Genomic DNA, 11,065 nt, shown 5'->3' on the forward strand with positions numbered 1-11,065 from the left:
ATTGAGTTTCTATTGAATTCTCTAGAGATGGGCTCCCAACCCTTGAGAGATTTCCCATCTCACTAGATTAAAGGACAGTAAAAGACTACAATGATTCATCGCAATAATAATAATAGCTAGCATTCAGAGAGCCCTTTAAGGTTTACAAGTATTTTATCTCACTGGATGTGCACAAAAACCCTGGGAAGTATGTGTTGATGTCATCATCAACACCATCATCAGCACTATCATGACCACCATCACCACCACCACCACCATCACCACCACCATCACCACCACTACCACCACCACCATGACCACCACCATCATCATCATCATCATCATCATCATCATCATCATCATCACCATCACCATATCATCCTCATCGTCATTGTCATCACCACCACTATCATTATTATCTTATTAGAGGCAACTAGGTGGCACAGGATATAGAACTCTGGACATCTCGGGTACTAGTTGTATGACCCCAGGACAAGTCACTTACCATCTGTCTGCCTCAGTTTCCTTAACTGTAAAATGGGGATAATAGTAATAGTACCTATCTCCCAGGGTATGATAAAATGAAATAGTACCTGTAAAGAACTTTGCAAATGTTATATAAATAGTGATTTGTTGGGACTGGAAGCTCAATTCCGTGTGGACAGTCTCAGGCAGGTAAAAGTGGGACTTCTAAATCTTAGAGTCTTACGAGGCCCTCCGTGAACAGCGGGGGTTCGAGAAGGTCAGACCGAGCTAGCTCGGCTAGCTCGGGTATTTCCGCCTCTCCCCCGGAGATACCTGATGGGTGGAGTCTCCCTGCCCTCGAGGTCGTCCCGGATTGGAGCACACCTAGTTACCTAACAGCATGGTATTGAGATGCAAACTGTGTGGCTGAAGATTAAGTAGGATTGAGGAAGCCTAAAAGCTCTCTTAGCACGTGTGGAGCCAAAGAGAAAAGTAGGGCTCCGCTTCTTTTCTTTTCTCTCTCCCCTCCCCCTCTCTCCCCGCTTGTACTTCTACTTCCAATCCCTTAAGCTTAGCCTCCTTAGGAAATCTCCCCCTCTTCCTCCTAAGAAAGAAGAGCCCCCTGCACTTGTAACCAAAACCCTGTAATAAAGCTCAACCCCTGTTTGACTCTGGAACGTCCTTTCTCTCATACGTGCATCCGGCGTGGCCAGCTGAAGACCTCGGGAGGTGAGGTAAGAAAGACTCGGGTAGCCCAATACAGGCCTCTAGACTTGGCAGTGATTATCTTTGCCATCTCTATCTTATAGATGTGGAAACTGAGGCTGAGAAGTTAAGTGACTTGCCCACAGTCACACAGCTAGTAAGTGTTTGAGGCAGGATTTTTAAGTTGGTTCTTCCTGATTCCAAGCCCACCACTCTATCCACTGCACTACTTGGCTTTGGTCTGTGATGTCTTCTAAGTGAATGGATATTTAACAAGTGGTAGAAACTTCATGGAGGAGAAAACTCTTGAGCTGGGCCTGTGGCTGGCCAGAGTGAGGTCTGAGGAGGGGCCAGTCCCAGCCCTGGAGTCGTACCTTCACTGGGATGTAGGTGCTCCGAAGGTCCTCCCTGATTCAGCAAAAGGGTATGGGATTAGAGAATCCTGGGGTCCTTTCCTATTCTGACATTCGAGGGTTCTGTGCCCAACATCCTGATCACCAAAGACTCACTTTGATTTCATAGCCTGGAGAGCAAACTCCTTCCAGTTCCTCCTTCCAGACTTTTCAGAGGACAAGGAAGTACACAAAATGTCAGCTTACCTGTTGAGAGTCAACTTAAGAAAACTAATGCTAGAACAGGAAGAAACCTCAGAAGTCATGAAATTGTGTGTTTGGAATGAAGAGGGACCCTAGAAGTCAAGTAACTCGGCTCTTCATTTTACAGGTGAGGAAACTGAGGAATAGGAAGATGAAATCATTTGCCCAAGGTTACACAGTTAGACCACTGAGGAGTCTGAATTGGAACCCAAGACCTTTTAATATAGTGCTTTTTCCACTAGTCCAATCACCTTCATTTCACTGGTAAGGAAACTGAGGACTGGATCAAATGTCACATCTTTTGTAGCCTGAATCCTTGACCTGGAAATAATCCTTTTGTCCTTGAACCTCTCTATAGGCTTCTCATGCATTTGTATTATGGTTTTTGACCCTTGACTGTTCATGAGAACAGCTCCTTGGGACAAGGTTCATCCCACAGAACATAGGTTTCTTGAGAGCTGAGACTCACTTTGCACTTGTAGCCCTTCCTCCAACACAACACCTGGAAGAGAGTGGGTGCATAGTACAGGCTTGTGGATTCAAGCATACCCACAGCCCCAGGCACAAGATCTTCCACATCTTGGTCACTTCATCTGAGTGAATTTGTTTAGGAAACTGAGGTCCACGGAGGCATGTTCCTGCTTTCTCGAAGTATCTGGTTCAGCCACAATGTACCAAAGAGCACTAACTTCCCCTTCTGGGAACTCCGAGTTCCATAGGTTGAGGGGCCCCTACCTGGTCTCCTTCATGTTCTTCAAAGCTCAGCTCAGATGTGACCTTCTCTATGACTCCTGGAAGCACACCCAGATGCCAGGGACTCCCTGGAAAGTTAACATGCATTTATTTGTTACTTATTTCTAAATGTGTTTCATTTGACAGATGCCCCATGGAATAATGGGTAGAGAGCTAGTCAGGAAGGCCTGGGTTTGAGTCAAATCTCTGACATACAGGAGATGCATAACCCTGGGCAAATGACCTCAGGAAACTCTCTCTGATAGCAGTTCTATAACCAAGACATGTGCATTGGTAAAGGGAGTTCCCTCACTGAGAGCTCCCTGTGGCTACATGTAATAGGTTCAGTCCAGGTAGCTGTGTCTCTAAATGTCATGTTTGTATATGGGCATGTTGTCTCCCCTAATAGGATGTAAGCTCCTTTGAGAGTCTGCCTTTTATCTTTGTGACCCAAGGTTTGACACAAGTCCTAGAGCTTTCGTTGTGTGGGTCATTTCAGTCATGTCTGACTCTCCGTGACCCCATTGGGGGTTTCCTTGGCAAAGACACTGGAGTGGTTTGCCATTCCCTTCTCCAGCCGTTTTATAGATGAAGAAACTGGGGCAAACAGAGTGAAGTGACTTGCCCAGGGTCACACAGATAGTGAGTGTCTGAAGCTGGACTTGAACTCAGTTCTTCCTGACTCCAGGCCTCAGTGCTCTAGCTACTGCACCAGCCAGCACTTAGTAGGTGCTTCATAAATTCTTGTTGTGTGTCTGGTTGATATTCTCTGCCTCTCCTCTCTTCCCCCCATTTTCCTCTTTTTTTTCAGAGAAGTCACAGATTTCTCAGGCCAAACTCCTTCCTAGCAGACCCTAACTCATCAGGACTGGGACAGACAGAAGAGAGTCCAGCTGTGCCTGCTAGCATTGTGGTATAGTGGGCAGTGCAGTGAGCCTAGGGTGGGGAAGTCTTTGGATCTCACAAACTTACTAGCTATGTGAATCCTCCTTTCTGGACTTTAATTTCCTTATCTGAAAAATGAGGGAGTGGGACCCAGTGTATTGGTTGTTCATCCTTTGTTATTGAAGAGGATCAATGATGTCAAAAGGTGATGTCTTAAATTGGGTGTGTGAATTGGATTGAAGTGAGGAGAGCTGCACAAAGTTGTCAGCCAGAGGCATCAAAGTCTAGTGGCATGATGACTGGTCTCGATCCCGGATGTAGTGGACGACCTTGGGGTCTTCCATGTCTGACCAAGCTCTAAGCACTCTGCAGCATCTGCTTCAGTTGCCTTCATGGCCATTGGGACAAATTGTTTACATCGTCCCATTCTGCTATGTGAAGTCTTCACATACTTACGGTCGACACCCCCCTGACTCACCAACAAGTTTGTGGCCTTTCAGTTACCCTCAACCTGCTTTAGCCCATGTGCCAAGATGGTTTTTACCAGAATATGACTGCTATATATGCTACAGTTTCTTGGAACCACAGGTGAGTGTTGGGTGAGGGTGGACAAAGATGGATGAGCAGCCCTCACACCAGAGGAACTCATCAAGCCTGAACACCCTGTATATCCTAATATTTGGCTCCTGTTCCTCTAGGACCCTGCTGGGCCCTGGTAACTCCTCTGGCCTCATTCTTCCAGACTTCTGGAAGCCCTGCTTTGTACAATAGAGTCATTATCATTCATAGTATCTATCCTAGACCTTAGAGGTCATTGTGTTCAACCTCTTCATTTTACAGATGACTAAACTGAGGTTCAGAGAAGTCATAAGATGACAGGCCCAGAGAGGAAAAGGACCTTCCTGGTCATTTAGTCCATCATCTCATCTCATTGAGGACAAACTGGAGTTTGGATCTCCTTGGCTTCCAGATTCAGAGCCATATTTGTCTCAAAGAAGTTGGGTATTATGCCATCTTTCTTGATTTTTCAAATAATGTGTGTAAAAGTGGAGTTTTGTTCTTTGAATGTTTAGTAGAATTCACTTGCAAATTCATCTACTCCTGAATATTTTTTCCTTTGTGAGTTCACCCAGGGTTTCTTCGATTTCTTTTTCTGAGATTGGATTATTAAGTATTTTGTGATTTTTAAAACTCATGCATTTATCTTTAATGGCGTGTAATTGGGCAAAATAATCATCGATAGTTTCCTTCATTTCCTCTTTGTTGTGAGTCCTCCTTTTTCATTTTTGATACTGGCAATTTGGTTTTCCTCTCTCTTTATTTTCAGATTAGTTAAGCCTGTCTATTTTATTAATCTCCTCCTTCCAACCTTCTAGTTTTATCAATTCAATAGTTTCTTGTCATAAATTTTATCTCTGATTTTTCAGAATTTCTCCTTTTAAATTTTTTGTTTCTTTAATTTGTTGCTTAATTAGTTTGTTATTGTTTCATTAACAATAAATTGGTGTTCTTTCTTTTGGTGATGAATGTGTTTAAAGATGTAAACTTTCCCCTCAGGAACGTTTTGGCTATAGCCTAAAAGCTTTGGTATGTTGTCTCATTGTCAGTTTCTTGGGTGGCAGGTGTTGCTTCTATGATTTTTTTTCTTTAATTTATGAGTTCTTTAAGATTATATTATTTAGTCTCCATTTATGTTTGAAACCTTTATTCAAATGCCTTAGGTTATTAAAAGTTTTATCTCCTTGTAGTCAGCAAAGGATAGTTTAATATTTGTGTTATTCTGCATTTGTTTATGAGATTTTTATGCCTTAATTACTAGCACAGGCAATTTTTGTAAATAAGTCATGCACAGATGAGAAATATGTTTATTCTTTTCTATTTTCATACACTAATCACCAGAGAGTTGCTATGTCTAACTTTTTAAGAATTCTATTTAGGTTTCTAAAAATGTTTCTTGTTTATGTTTGTGTTAGATTTGTCTCCATCTGACAGCGACACATTGAAATCTCCTACTATTATAGTTTTGCTATTTGTCTATGCAATCTATTTAACTTTTCTTTCAAGAAGTTAGGTATCTTTCCATTAAGCACATACACATACATATATATTCAAATATATCACATATTTACATACACAATATATATGATATATTGATATTACTTAATTATCCATGGGGCTTTTACACATAATATTGTTTCCTTGACTGTTATCTCTTTTAACCATGTCTATTTTTACTCTTACCTTGTTTGAAATCATGATTGCTATCCATGCATTTAAAAATTAACTGAAGGATAATGAATTCTACTCTAGCCTCTCCTTTTAATTTTGTGTGAATCTGTACATTCCTAGTATGTTTCTTTAATATGCTATAAACAACATATTGTTGGACTCTTTTCTAATCCATTCTGCTACCCTCCTTTGTTTTATGAGTGAGTTCACTGTTATGAGAGTTAATTTCATATTTCCCTCCATCACATTCTCTTATTCTTTTTCTTCTTTTCTTCCTGACCCTCTCTCTATGTAAAGAAGGGTAGAGAAAAGAGGGTGAGATCTAATCAACACTAGTCATCTACAACAGAAGTTGTTGCTTACTTATGCCCTGCCCTTCCTTTCTTTATCAAACCCAAACCCCAATCTGAGTTTCTTGTTTTTCTTTTCTCTTTTTAATCCCCCTTTTCTTTGTGATCAATCTTCTGACAGGGAAATTCTTATGGAGAAGGCAGACTTGAAATGGTTAAGAAGACGATTTCCTACCTATGTACTTGTGCGCAAGCTTACAATGCTGCCCCTCCTCACCTCTGTCTCTGAATTGCTAAGTCCCTCCAAAGCTCAGCTCAAGTGTTTCTACACAAGGCTCTTCTGGTTTCACCCCGTTGTTGGTGTCAGTTCACACTCTAAATACAAAGTTAGTGTGTGTGTGTGTGTGTGTGTGTGTGTGTGTGTGTGTGTGTGTGTGTGTGTACATTTACTTATCTGGGTGCATGTTGCTTCTCCCAGTAGAACATAAACTCCTGGAGGGAAGGGACTGTTTCATTTCTGTCTTTGCATGTTCAGTGTCTGGTAGAGAACCTAGTACATGGTAGGAGTTTAATAAATGTTGAATTTAATTTAATTGACTAGGAGAGTGCTGGTATTCCTTTGACCCCCTTCCTTTACAGATCAATCAATCAATAGGTATTTTTTTGCTAATTAAAAAAAATTTCAGCTCCAAATTCTCTTCCTCTCTCCACATACTGAGAAGGTAAGAAATATGATACCCATTATACATACAAAGTCATACAAAGTCCATTTCCACATTAGCCTTGCTGTGGGGGAAAAAAATAACTAAGGAAAATAAATAAAGGGAACTATTTGCTTCAATTTGTTCTCAGAATCTATCAGTTCTCTCTGGAGGCAGCATCTTTCATCAAGAGTCCTTTAGAATTGTCTTGAATCATTGTCTTTATGGGAGTGGCCAAGTCTTTCACAGGTGATTACTGTTACAATGTTGCTGTTACTGTATATGATGTTCTCCTGGGTCTGCTCACTTCACTTTGTGTCAATTCATGTAAGTCTTTTCAGGTTTTTCTGAAACCATCCCCATCATCATTTCTTATAGCACAATTTCTAATATTCCATTTCAATCATATACCATAACTTGGTCAGTCATTCCCCAATTGATGGACATCTCTATTTCCAATTCTTTGCTACCACAAAAAGAGCTACTGTAAATATTTTTATACAAATAGGTCCTTTTCCCTTTTCTTTCATCTTTTTGTGATACAGACCAAGTACTAACATTGCTATGTCAAAGGTTAGACATAGTTCTATAGTTTATATATAGTTTGATCAACATGCATTTATTAAGCCCCTACTGTATAACAGGAGCTGGGATTTGGGGGTAGCAGAGGAAGGAGGGGGAGGGCAGAAGTAAGGACACAGGCAGTGAGATGCGGGAGGGGGAGATTTCAGAGAGCTGGAAGAAAACTCTCTCACATTTTAGCTCAGTTCTCTGGGTCTTTGTTGATTCATGTCTTGGTGATATTCACGTGTATGTGTGTGTGTGTGTGAATTTTTTCCTCTTGAGAACTATTTTTGTAGCTTGTTTACCTAACACCTCGAGGGTGAGCTGCACATGTGGCCTGTGAAAAGGCAGCACCAGGTATCCATGATTGCATGTGGCTATGGGGACATGGGTGACCTCATTAATCCCAGCATCCCAGAACTGACTATAGGGAAAGCCTTGCCATCCCCAGCCCACCCAAGTCCTCGGGAATCTCACCCCAACTCAGGACATCTCCTTACACTTCACAAAGCAGTTTCATATCCAGATTCTTCTCATCTGAACTGCCTTGAGACGCAGGCAGGTACTGGTAGGAGGCCAGACCCATTTCACAAAGGAGGAAACTAAGCCCCAGACAGAAAGTCGAAGAGCCAGGATTTGACCCCAGATGGATCCTCTTTCTTCAAATCCAGGGGTCATTTCAATAAAATTCCGGCTGCCTCCTAGGTGAAGGAACTGGGGCTGATTGTAGGGAGCAGGGAACATGAGGAGGGTAGGAGTCCTGAGCAGGAAGAAGGCCGCAGGAGGGATCTGGGCACCTGGGGCAGAAGAGGCTGGGTGAGCCAAGGTCAATGTCTCTTCTCACTCGTGCCTGAGCCTCTCCCTGGGACAGAGGCCTCAGATGGCTTCCTCTCATGGGTGCTCAGTGTCAGAGGTGGGAAGGCTGAGAAGAGACTGGGCTGACTGTGGTTGCATGTGGGTGGATGGGAGCCGGGGGGAGTGGGGTTCTTTTGTTCTCAGACTGAGTCAGCATTGGCATGAGAGCTGCCCGCAAAACAGCTGAGGAAAGCCTAGGCCTCAGAACTGCCAATGGCTCCCAGCCCTCATGTCCCAGGCCCCTCCATGGAGGTCACCCCCTTCCATTTCAGGGGCCTTCTCTCCTCCCCCACCACAACCTGCTCGATCACCATCAGTCCAGAACACAGTCACTGAATGGGGTGGAGGGTGGGGGGACCCACCCAGCTTGTTTCTCTTCCCTCCATCCCCAAACACCTTCCTCATGGGGATTTGGGGGCTAAGGACCTAAGCAGGAAATGCAGAGACATCTCTATATCAGGGGAGTTTGGAAAATAATCCATCAAAGATCCTAGATCCAGAACCTCAGAGACCATCTAATTCAATCTCATTTTACAGATGAGGAAACTGGCACTTAGAGAAATTAAGTGACATTTCTGAAGTCAGGTTCATTTTAAAAAGTGGGGTTAAGAGAAGTTAAATAGTTAGGCTAAGACCCTTTGGGTCCTGAGTGTCAGAGCAGGAAGCTCTCCCACCTCCAAGCCTTTGCATGAACTGGCTTTCAGTGATCTTCCTCCTCAAGGCCCTCTGGTCCCTCTTCTAATCCAGGCTCAGTCTCTAACTGTGGGGATAAACTGACCCTTCTGAAGAGATTTCAGCTTTCACTGTGGATTGGGATGGGTGGAAAGGCATCAATGGAGAGAATGTCAGCCTCCTTGGTTTGAGACTCAACTGACCTAGATTCTGCTCCCCTTTTCTCTCTGAGCTTTGCTGCTGTGTGACCTTGGGCAAGTGACTGCCCCTCTCTGGGCCTCAGTTTCCTCACCTGCAAAATTAGATCAGATTAGGTCAGTATTTCCCAACCTTGTTATTTGCAAGGAACACTTTTTAACATTAAAAAATAAAAACCAAAGAATCCTCCCAAGTCTCTCTCACAACAGTGTGGCTATATCTTTCGTTTTTGTTGACTGGCAAAAAACTTCCAGGAAGTCAGTCACTCGTTTAAAGGAATTGGTGTTCACTGGTCACAGGGGTGTGTGGATGTCAATGGGTCATGTGTCGATGTATTCAGAGGCAGGTTTGAGGGGACTGTGCTTGCTGAGCTGATGAAGGCAAGGACTCTGATTGTAGCAAGGACCTTTGCCTTCCAAGTGACCATGCTGAGCTTTCTCATAGCTCCCCCGGGGGGCACTGGCTTGGTTTTGTTTTTGTGGGTTTTCAATCCACCAGGGTCTCGGGACTGCTGCAACCTCTTAGAGAGCAGCAAACCTTCAGCTGGAGAGGAAGCAAAGACAGCACATCCCAGAGCTTAGCCCAGCTCTGACAGTTGCTGAAAGATCCCAAGTCCAATGAGATGGTGAAAGGTCACCAAAGGAGGGGGCAATCAGCTCAGGGGAATGCCCTGCAGCCAAGAGCAATCAGGGAGGGACATCATGGGGGGTGGGCACTTTTCAGCTTCTTTTTTGTATTGTTCTTCCCCACTAAACTATAAGCTCCTTGGGGATAGGGAATATCCCTGACTCTTCCCATAATGCCTGGCATGTGGTAGGTGATTAATAAATGTTTATCGATTGCTTCCCTACACTCGCAGTCCAGAAGGAGCACCATGTCTCTAAGAGCATGTGACTTTATCAGTTTCCAAAGACTTTGCGTTCCCAGAGTAGACAACAAAGCTATTGAGTTTCTCCTACTGCAGACATCATATGGAACACATCACTGGACTCCTAAAAGTCATGTGGACCCAGGAGAGAGTGACTTAGAGACAGTTTTTAGGGAGACCCAGGAGGAAGCTGGCCTGGATGCCAGCCAGCTGAACATCATTGAGGGATTCAACAGTGAGCTGAATTACATCATCAACAGCAAGCCCAAAACTGTTATCTATTGGCTGGCTGAGGTGAAGGACTACAACGTGGAGATTCGTCTATATGGGGAGCACCAGGCTTACCCCTGGCTGAAACTAGAGGAGACCTGCAAGCTGGCTCAGTTTAAGGATATTACAACATCCCTCAGAGAAGGGCACCAATTTCTCTGCTCCCACACACCTTGACCCCAGCAAAGGGAAGGTCTTTTGAGATACCCAAGGTTCAACCTACTGTGGTTCTCAGGTATCTGAGATCAATCCCCACACTGATTAGATTATCCAGTCCTGAAATACAAGGAAACTGAAGCAACCAATGAAATCAGGCTAAGCCTTTTAGGTCAGAGCAAACATCATGGTGTTGAAATGAAAGAGTGGTATGGAAATATATAAAGCCAAATCTCTGTATTCCTGTACCTGAGGAATAAACTGAGAAATTCAACTGTCAAAAATAAATAAATGTTTGTTGATTGTTGAGCACAGTTTGATGGAATGAATGCTGGCTCCATAGTTCAAATTCTGGACCTGGGTTCTAATTCTGCCCTGACATCCACTGTGGGTCCTTGGTCAAGTGACCTCAGTTTCCTCATCTGTGAAAATTAGAGATTTGGACTAGATGACATTGTTTCCCCCAATAAAAGGTAAGGTTCCTGAGGGCAGGTGCTGTTTATGTTTTGTATTTGTTTTGCCATTACCTAGCAGTACCTGCCACCTCGTAGGTGTTTAATAAATAGTTATTGATTAAGTTAGACCCAATTGGTCTCCATGGAGCTCCAGTCATGTTTTTCTTAGAGGGATATGATGAGCTAGTGATTGATTTCATTTTCAGATGCCATCTGATTTCATTCATCCAGAGAACTCCCAGGGAGGGAAATTTCCTTTTCTAAGACAGAGTGGAATCTTCTCTGGAACTTATAGTGTTAGTCAGATACTGAGAGACTTCAGGGGCTAAGTGATTTCCCCAGGGTCATACGACTAGTTCCTATCAGAGATAGGACTTGAACCCAGGTCTTCCTATCTTCTAGACTAATTCTCTATCCCTACACCAGAGGTGCCAAATATGTGGTC

At 43.4% G+C, this 11,065-nt stretch overlaps 1 pseudogene; it reads left to right on the top strand.

Moving 5' to 3' along the window:
* Window positions 1–9,745: 9,745 nt before the first annotated feature.
* On the top strand, window positions 9,746–10,447 carry LOC140523491 (bis(5'-nucleosyl)-tetraphosphatase [asymmetrical] pseudogene; annotated as a pseudogene).
* The last annotated feature ends 618 nt before the right edge of the window (window positions 10,448–11,065 follow it).

This window comes from Notamacropus eugenii, chromosome 2 (genome assembly GCF_028372415.1).
Source record: "Notamacropus eugenii isolate mMacEug1 chromosome 2, mMacEug1.pri_v2, whole genome shotgun sequence".
NCBI lineage: Eukaryota > Metazoa > Chordata > Mammalia > Diprotodontia > Macropodidae > Notamacropus > Notamacropus eugenii.